This window comes from Electrona antarctica (genome assembly GCF_951216825.1).
Source record: "Electrona antarctica genome assembly, chromosome: 14".
NCBI classification, from domain to species: Eukaryota; Metazoa; Chordata; class Actinopteri; order Myctophiformes; family Myctophidae; genus Electrona; species Electrona antarctica.
In genome coordinates this window covers 1,554,496-1,564,389 of record NC_136795.1, presented here as the reverse complement: position 1 = coordinate 1,564,389, position 9,894 = coordinate 1,554,496, and the positions used below count along the sequence as shown (strand labels likewise).

Sequence of the window (9,894 nt, the reverse complement as noted above, 5' to 3'; positions counted from 1 at the left end):
GGCGTGTTACAGGGGTGCCGTGTTACAGGGGGGCCGTGTTACAGGGGTGCCGTGTTACAGGGGTGCCGTGTTACAGTGGTGGCGTGTTACAGGGGTGCTGTGTTACAGGGGTGCCGTGTTACAGGGGTGCCGTGTTACAGGGGTGCCGTGTTACAGGGGTGCCGTGTTACAGTGGTGGCGTGTTACAGGGGTGCTGTGTTACAGGGGTGCCGTGTTACAGGCCTGCCGTGTTACAGGGGTGCTGTGTTACAGGGGTGCCGTGTTACAGGGGTGCTGTGTTACAGGGCTGCCGTGTTACAGGGGTGCTGTGTTACAGGGGTGCTGTGTTACAGGGGTGCCGTGTTACAGGGCTGCCGTGTTACAGGGCTGCCGTGTTACAGGGCTGCCCTGTGTCAAAACAGAGTTTAAGAAACACTGCTGTACTGTACAGGCAGGGACAAATTAGCCATTGGGCCAGTGGGGCCGTGGCCCAGGGGCCCTTGGCTCTCAGGGGCCCTTCGGGGAAATTGGACCGCGCAGTACTAGGTTTGACGCCCTGAAAAGGGCTCCTGGTGCCCTTCATTGGCCATTGATTTAGTTCAATTTAGGTCAAAAACATGATAAAAACACGGAAAAACACAAAAATGTTGCGCGCACGCGCTATGGGGGCCCTGCAAAAATGACCGGCCCAGGGGCCCTCATGGGGGTCAATCCGTCCCTGTGTACAGGACATAGCTGTGAATTGTGTTTACAGTTATAGTAATGGCAAAGACTGCCTCGATGATATGTATGTGGTTTGTATATCCTCCTGGGGTATTGTCTTTATTGTTTGTGTTGTATTGTATCATTCTATTGAACAGACTGGATTGAATGGCATGGATGGAATGGAATGGCATCTGGTGGTATCGGGATCGGATCGGGAACGAAAAAAGTGCATCGGGACATATAGTTACACATATAAACTTCTCACATACTGCATGTGACGTATAAGCAGAAGGCTGGGGTCATAGCATACTGCTGAGACCTTTAACCCATTCAGGACGGGAACCCTTTTTGATGTTTTAAAACCTCTTAAACCCCAGGGGGGTCCAGGAGGGAAAATCAAAAATATCGGAGTTGGAACCCGAGACCTTGACCAGCCCCATTTACCCGCTGAGAGCGGTTCATGAGGTGGACAGCCGCTGCCCCCGCCGACGTGGGATTGGGGCTTAAGAGGTTTAAGCATTATGTTATATACTTTAGCTATTGAAAAATAGCAGATCTACAAGTTACGAGCTTGTAGATCTGCTATTTTTGAAAATAATCGTGAAATTGTGGCGCAAATCTTTGAATATATATTCTTTCAGAGCGAACGTTTTTAACTAAAATCTTTGCTTCTGGGGGGTGCCTGGAACAACATATTTTCAGATGGGGGTCGGTGGCCAATTAAATATAATGTTTGGGGTCCTTGACATGAAATATTTTGAGAACCACTGTTTTTTTTCAGAAAACCGTCTTGATTTGGAAGCCAATGGGTTAATTTAATTGTTAAATCAACAGTTATATATAAGCTAAATTTGTTTATAAAAATCACACCCGTGTGAAGTGAGGGGCACTCTTATCATCATACATCATCTCATTCCGGCCAATCACAATTTGCGTCCTCACTTTTGTCATCAATGTTTGTGTTTACACTGGCCTAATGTGCACAAACACTCAAAACTAGTCATAGGAGGGGCTAGCGTACCTCAAAAAGAAATACATACAGTTAAAGCATAAGAATCACACCCGTGTGAAGTGGGGCGCTAATATATTAAAGTCTAACTCATGTTGATTAGGTGATGTAATGGTGATGTAAAACAAACGGTGCCAACACAAACATTGAACTAAAGACAAACATTAAACCTGTATATAGGAGGGGGGCTTAATCACTTCAAATATCCGTTTTTACGTCACACACATGACGTAAATTCTCTCAGTTCATTGTCAATGGCATTTGATTTTTGTGTTAGGACAAGAATCTACTCTATAGCTGAATATAAGAGGGGCTAGCACCCCTCAAAAATCCCCATGACATTCAAAACGAGAAGGAAAACTGGTCCTTCTCTGTCCTTCTCCGGGTGTAAGCACAACTGGGATTCCATGCATGGCCAAAAGCCGTGGCGTGGATGGAGCCGTGGCGTCTCCATCCACCAGCTGTCTAAAAACCCGGTAAGAAACGCGGGCCACGAGCGGCTTTTGGCATCTTCGTGACGCTCAGGTGTGCCTGCGCTGTCTCTCTCCTCAGGCTGTGTGGAGGTGGACTTTATCCAGCGGGCAGAGAGCCAGTCAGTGGAGCTGTCCTGTTCTCTGGAGCAGGTCAAAGGTCGCGTGAGCGGCCTCCACCTGTACCGCAGCACCGCCCACAACCACATGATCACCGTGCTATCGTTGATGGACGCCACTGGGCTCAGGTATAGGGCCGAGGGTTGTTGTTATAAGGCTTTTTATTTTGTTTTGACTTTTTGATTTCAATTTCAGTTTAGTTTCATTTGTTTAGGGTTTTTTTTTGCTCCCTGTATTTATTTTTCCAAAGGCTTAGTTATTTTAGTAGTTCACGGCCGGGCTACACCAGGCTTTTTGCGCATAAAACGCGCACGTTTACCCTAAACGTGTGCGTTGAATTTTAAAAAACGCACGCGCGGGCCGCGCGTTTAGGGTAAACGCGCAAGCAAAGCCTGGTGTAGCTTGGCCGTTACTGGTTTTTATTTTGTGTGTTATAGTTTTAGTTTATTGTCATTGCAATATGGGTGTGACTGTAGGTCGCAGTTTACTATGAAACGGACGGACGCTCCAAATATAGCCAATACAGAATTCATTCCATATGTTAATGTGACCTCATCAAACCCTGTACACTCAAGACACACTCCATATAAGGCCAGTACATCATTAATTTATGTTCATCTGACCTCATCAAACCCTTAGATCTTCATATATGGAGCTTCTCTCCCTCAGGGCGTCTTACTGGTATTAGCCATGAGCCTGATGCTTTGTATAACGCACGCCAGGGTCAGCCACGATTATGGGGGTCGTTTGGAGGTGACTGGAGGACTGGACTCACCCCAGGTCAGGGTGCTCTTTTCCCCCCTGAGGTACACGGACACCGGCCGCTACGTGTGGGAGGTCACCCACAGAGCACAGAACTCATCTGACGCTGAACTCATCAACGACAGTGATCAACAGGTTATCCTCCTGGTCAACGGTACCGGTAAGTCACCGACACACATCAAACACTATACCAAAAAGGAATGGCCGACTGGCCATACTTTGGCCAGACAGTTGACCCCCATATAGTGGTCATAACTTTCTCTGGTGTGCCAGTGAAAAACACGGCAGTGACTGTTGCTGTCTACAGGGATGCTAGCAGTTCACAGTGACTGTTGCTGTCTACAGGGATGCTAGCAGTTCACAGTGACTGTTGCTGTCTACAGGGATGCTAGCAGTTCACAGTGACTGTTGCTGTCTACAGGGATGCTAGCAGTTCACAGTGACTGTTGCTGTCTACAGGGATGCTAGCAGTTCACATATGTGTAAGCACACCTAAGGATAACATTTGTATGCATACTGATCACTTATCGGATCTGTATGTCTGTAAATGTTCTGATGAATTGAAAATGGAGGAGCCTTATAAAGTCTTAGTGCTTTTTCTGTTTTTTCCTATTAGAACTGTATAGCCTATGTGACACTTTGACTGTACCCATTCTACAAACTGTTAATACAATTTTAAATCAATCAATCAAACAAACAATGTATTTGAAAGTCTGTACGTAGTAACAGCATGCATTTAATTGGTGTGTGTGTGTGTGTGTGTGTGTGGTTGGTCCAGGGAGGCGGTGCCAGTGTTCCTCTTCGTACCCTCTTCTGCTGTACGTCATTTCGGCAGCATCAGGGACGCTGGTCGTCACTCTCGTCTGGCTGACAGCAGCTGAATGTGTGAGTATAGGAACATACCTGTACAACACAGTGTTGATTCCGTTGACTAAATATGGCGAAAAATATCTGTCGACTATACCTTTTTTCACTGAGGAAAACTAAATGGGAACTAAATAAAAACTAAGCTATGATGAAAACTATATTGCCAATTTCGGCAACAAATAAAAACTAGACTTTTCGAGGGACTAGTGGAGAAGAGATCCAGTGGAACTAAAAGACAAGTCACTTTATGTTTGGTTGTGCTCGGGTGTTTTGCTCAGAAAACAGCAGATCTACAAGTTCACAACTGTGTTGAGAGCTTGATTGTCTATTTTCAGCATGCAACAGAGTGTAAAATCTGCCATTACAACGACATCAAGGCCAAAATACATAGTCGACAAAATAAACTGTAAACTGTAGGTTTCAATCAATATGCAAATAAGATGTAACATTGACATTATTTGATCTTGAACATTAGAATGCTACACCATAAAGGTGTAAATTATTAGCAAATCTGACACTATGACTCATATATGTGTCACTAGGCGAGGGTGAGAAAGCCTAACAAAGCCCCTCCGCCTGCTACCATCTATGAGGAAATGACTGCAGAGCGGCAGGGCCCGGAAGCCAGCAGAAAGCAGCAACAGCAGGGGGCAGGAAGGCCCCAGAATAATCCTGCGGGGCCGGAGGGCCCCTCACAGCATCTGGAGGAAGCCGTGTACGCAAACCCCACAAACTTCTACGCCAGTCCCAGGCGGCTGGCAGAGTGGCTGTGAGGATGTGACCGCAAGGCTGATTCTACAAAATGCCTTCTAAAACAGTAGTTCTCAAACGTTGTCGTGCCATTTAAGAACCAGTACTATGCTTTTAGAAGTGGGGGGACGCCCCATAAGACACGTGCACAACGCGTCCAAGATTTCTACTTCTATGTTCAAGAACAACAGATGTATCTGTGAGCTTGTATGTCTGCTATTTGAGAACCACTGTTCGCACGCGCGCACGCACACACACACACACATTGAAGGATCATCACACAAATTTAAAAGCCCAGAAGAACAAAAAAATGCAATTTTATTAATATTTGAAAGAAGCTCCATAGTTCAAGAAACCATTGTTTTTTTTTTTTTTTTCTTTTTTCGGTGCATGTCATTTTAACAATCACATTCTATGAGGAGAAAGAGATATACAGAGAGAAAAAAATCAATCATTACAAGCCACTGACTTTTCAGTAAATCTCCGTACAGACATGTTTCCTTAATATTTCAAAAACAAACAAAAGAAAAAGGCAATAAGCAGCCCTAAATCCACTCCCCCCCCCCATGCCCAAATAAACTATATACGAATAAAGAGCGAGAGAGAAAATAAAACAAAAACACAGGTGCCCTCGGGGGGGGGGGGGGGGGGCTGAAAACACAGGTGCCCTCGAGGGGGGGGGGGGGGGGGGGGGGGGGGCGACGGGCTGAAAACACAGGTGCCCTCGAGGGGGGCGACGGGCTGACCTCGAGGGGGGCGACGGGCTGAAATCCCACAGTGCTAAAGAGTGAGACGCTCATTGTTTTTTTCATCAGGAATACACAGCAACGCGATGTAGCGCTAGGTGGCGCTATAGTAGGTAAAAAATCTGTAACCAAGGGAAGGAGGCGAGAGAGAAAGGGAGTGTCGGCGTGTCGGCATTTGGAAGGCTCCGACGTGACACTCGTTTACTCGCCCCCTCCCCCCCCCCCCCCGCAAAAAAAAGAGAGAAATGATAAAGACAAATAAAATTCCAAAAACAAACATCGGACCCCCCCCCAAAAGAAAACAAAATGTAAATATTTGAGCCACATAGGAAGTAGGCCACACACCCCTCCACGACCCCAAAACACTTATGTGCATAGATACATGATCCTTTAACACCCAGCTTTTTTTTATTTTTATTTTTTATTTTTTTTAAAAACGTCTCTGAAATTAAACACCTAAAAAGCCTTTCCTTTTAAAAGTCTTGATTTCCCCCCCTTCTTCTTCTTCTTCTTCTAGGAGAGAATGCGAGATAGAGGAAAGAAAGATTAATGCACACTGTCTACTGATTCAGTCAGGCAGGACAGCTAGGGTGTCACCTCATGTTAAGAAAATACAAGAACCATTCGTCCACAAACATTCAGCGTGTTGCATGTAATGTTCACTGACTTTCTTATTTTTATTTTCTGTTTCTGAACAATCAAAATCTTTGACCACTTTTTTTTCCCCCTCCTCATTTCATTTTCAATGTAAAGCAATTTATTTCAATATATAGATTTTATATATAAAGCACTCCATTTTTCATTTTAAAGTCCATTATTTGGTTAATATGTAACTGCTACGGATTTAGAAACAAAAGGTATTTTCTCTTCCTCCTCTGAAATCCATAACTTTCAGTGCTTAGAGTTGTTTTCTTTTTTGTATTTTTTGTGTTTTTGTATTTTTTTTTTGTATTTTTGTCATCATAAAACAAACATTAAAATGGCGTGGTTGGTACTCTGGAACCCTGGCCTTCCTGAGACAAGATCCACTTTTCCGTGTGTGTGCAAGATAGTGAGCAACTATGTCTTCTTTTAAAAAGGATTGATAAAGAAAAATCCCACTATCTATTGAAAATTGACGTTGAACAAAGAATGTCAAACATGACAACACTATGCTGGATCCCAGAGTTCTGTAACACAATAAATCTTCATTCTGCAAAGTGTCGTTTATCTAATGGAAGCATTTGTATTTTTGTTTCCTTCTTCTTTTTTGTATTTTTCATTAGTTTTTCCAACATCGCCACAGTAAATTCCTTTTTGAACTCCATGAAGAGTGTTTTTTTTTTGTAAACTGCCGGTGGCCTTTGCAGGGAAAACAAACGACAACAACAATGTGAGATAAAATAAAATAAAAGGTAGGCACCTCTGATGCGAGCGCTAGAAACCAGAGCTCTGTCCGATGTCTTTGTAGAGCTTCCCTCTACAACACTGGCCCTCAACGTGAGGTCCAGGGACCACTAGTGGTCCTTGACGTGGTTCCAGGGGGGGATCCCCAGTTAAATGATTGATAGTGAAAGGAACCAAATGGACCACTTCTGGCGGTTCCCGAACCTGGCGTTGAGACCCCAGTGGACTCTACAACCAATCTATGGCCACAAAGTTCTGCAAAAATACTTATTTGTTGTGGTTTCTTTTTGTGTCTTTTTTATTTGTATTTTAGATTTTTTTTTGTCTTTGCTTTTTCCTGTATATTGTATGTTTTATATTCTGAAAAATAAAACAAAAAACAAATGGTGCAATACTCATAATTATAATAATCCATCTTCTGTTGGATTATTATTCCACAATGAAAGCCACTAAGGTAGATAAACAGATTATTACAGATTAAAAACACACTTATTTTAGTCCTTGAGTAAACATTTACACATGAACTCCCCCCTCTCAGTACTTGTAACAGCGTTGTTCCATTATCTGGACCAGGGACGGTCGACACTCAGTGCAACGCTAAGAGGCTAATAAACACACAATGGACTAGTATTGACGAGCCAAAACAAAGGAGAAAACAAAATCAATAACATCGACAAAAACTAATATAACTGAAATGGAAAAGAAACATTAAACACAGCGAAAACATTGGCCCGCCACAATCACAAGCTCAAGTTTGAACCTTACAATACATACGTGTGTTTCGACACCTCACATACGCACGTTTTTTCTTTTTCCTCTCATGCATTATCTGTAGACATTCATACCGCATACAGTACAAGCGACCTTGTGCAAACACACTCAGAATACAACAGATTTATTTCTTTACCATCTTTTTTTATATAACCCATCGTAATTTTCCCCAAGAATGCTTGTATTCCAAATTTTGTTCAACTCTGAACCGAAGCTATCAAAACAAAATCTCTTGACAGTTGTATGAATGAGACAACATCATTTACATAAAAAAACAAACAAACAAGAGTTCACATTACATTATTGGCGATTATTTTTGATTCAAGTATTTGTTTTAGATTCTTCTTTTTTTTTGTTTATTTTGTTATTTCTTATAATTCTGATATGTTTCTGAACATTTACTTCTGGGAAATAGAACATTGAGAGCGATAGAAATGATAAGGGGATGGGTTGAAACCGAGACAAGAGAGAGCGGAGATAAAGAATGCTCAGGCTAAGTGGAAAGAAGAGAGATCTAGTCATGTACACGCGTACAGCCACTGCGTACTCGACTGTATACACGCATACAAAAACTAGCATGTGCATATTCAACCCAGGCCTTACGTTCTTTCTTTCTTTGTCTCAAGACAGGACAATTAGGTATGTCGACATCCGCCACCCCAGACGCCTCTCTGATTTCATTGATTGATTTATACGTTGATAAAGCTCCACTTTGTCTCTATTAAGTCTGTGTGAGATTTGAACAAAATAAGGGACAAGCGTGTGATTTCCAACACTATTTATGATGTCTCGATGGGATTGAAGCAGGGCGGTTTAAGGGGAGGGGGGGGGGGGGGGGGGGGGTGGATCAACGGATATCCGGACATCCATCTGCTTTACACGCAGTGCGGAGAAACAGCAGGAGATTAAACAACCAACACAAACAAACAGGCAAATAGTGATTGTTTTTTTTTTTGTCGAACATCACACGTCTAAAGTGACTCTGGAAGGAGGGCAAAATCTCCAACATGATGTTGTTGTTTTTTTTTCTTCTTCTCGTTAAGACTTGGTACCAAACTTCAGGCATGTCTCAGACAGTTCATGCTGATGTGGGATGCCCTTGGTGGGACCCTGATGACCCCATATAGGCAAGCCACATCCGTGGAAATGTCATAATGTCATTTTATGTTGGTTGGTTGGTTGGCTACCCCCCCAAACCTTCACACTATCACCAGGCTGGAGGTCAGAACTGAACACCATGGGCTTACGGAGAAAGTCAAAGAGTAGCATGGCAGCCTTATAGATTGCCCCGCTGAAACATACTTTCACAACATTGTATACCTTTTTCTTGTCCTCTTTTTTTTTTAGATTTAGAGTTTTTATGTGTTCACGAGAATACAAAAGAAAGACAACGTTTTTGGTATTTTTTTCAAAAGTTGTACCCGATGTTGAATCACCAACGGTGCTCAAAAACATACGCTGGAACCAACTCCGTCATCGATGAGACCGCCGTCCCTCACCGTTCCGCCGGCCTCTAGTCTGCAGCAATACGGGAACTGAGGTCTCTTTTCCACGGACGAGCACCACGGTATTTATGGCGAGGTGGAAGTAGACGTCACGTCCGTATATAGTCCCGTTGGCAAGTCGCGTCACGCCACAAAGAGAAGCGGGTTGTTTTAGTGTCATTTATGTACTCTCTCTCTCTCCGCAAAGCGGGCGCTTAAAACGACCAAAACTGCACTTAAAAAGTGAGCCGTCGTTCCGTCCGGCTGGCGGTGAGCGACCACACGGAAATATGACAGCACAGTTAGGCCTATTTTTATTGGCTCCTCGTGCTCGGGACAGGTATCGGGGGACGGGGGAGTCGTTCGTGGGGAAGCTGCCTTGGTAATGCTGGTCAGGAGATAGTGGTAGAGACAACTGGCAGGTGGGGGGTGGGGGGGGGGTACTGTACCAGATGACCGCTAAAAAGGCCCCGCCTCCTAGTCTTTGCATATAAATGGAGGGCTGCGGTCGGTCGGTCAGTCGGTCGGGTCGAGGTGGTACATGTAAGAACTGTAACCGATGCTCCCAGAGTTAGAAAACAAAAATGTCAAGTAACGCGGGGACGTTGCAGATAGAAAAAAATGGCTGGACATGGCTGCAGAGAGGGACTACAATCTGTCACGCCCAATCCATCTCTTTTTAAGTCCTCCCGAGTCCGATCCGCTGTAGTAAGTCCTTTGACCTCCCCCTTCCCCCGACCTTCACCAGACAGAGCTGCACTGGTGGACGACGTACGTCCACCTCACGTGGTTAAACATGTCCCCGAGGGAGCAGCCATGACGGGGAGACCATCCAGGGGAGAGCA

At 44.2% G+C, this 9,894-nt stretch overlaps 2 long non-coding RNA genes across 2 annotated transcripts; one reads left to right on the top strand and one right to left on the bottom strand.

Moving 5' to 3' along the window:
- Window positions 1-4,960: 4,960 nt before the first annotated feature.
- LOC306936454 lies at window positions 4,961-5,531 on the bottom strand. Its single transcript, XR_013791491.1, has 2 exons — window positions 5,409-5,531; window positions 4,961-5,292 (listed from the first exon to the last, which is right to left on the bottom strand). It is a non-coding gene; the product is annotated as an uncharacterized lncRNA (long non-coding RNA).
- Window positions 5,153-5,632, top strand: LOC306936456. The gene is made up of 2 exons (XR_013791494.1): window positions 5,153-5,287; window positions 5,381-5,632. It is a non-coding gene; the product is annotated as an uncharacterized lncRNA (long non-coding RNA).
- Window positions 5,633-9,894: the final 4,262 nt, after the last annotated feature.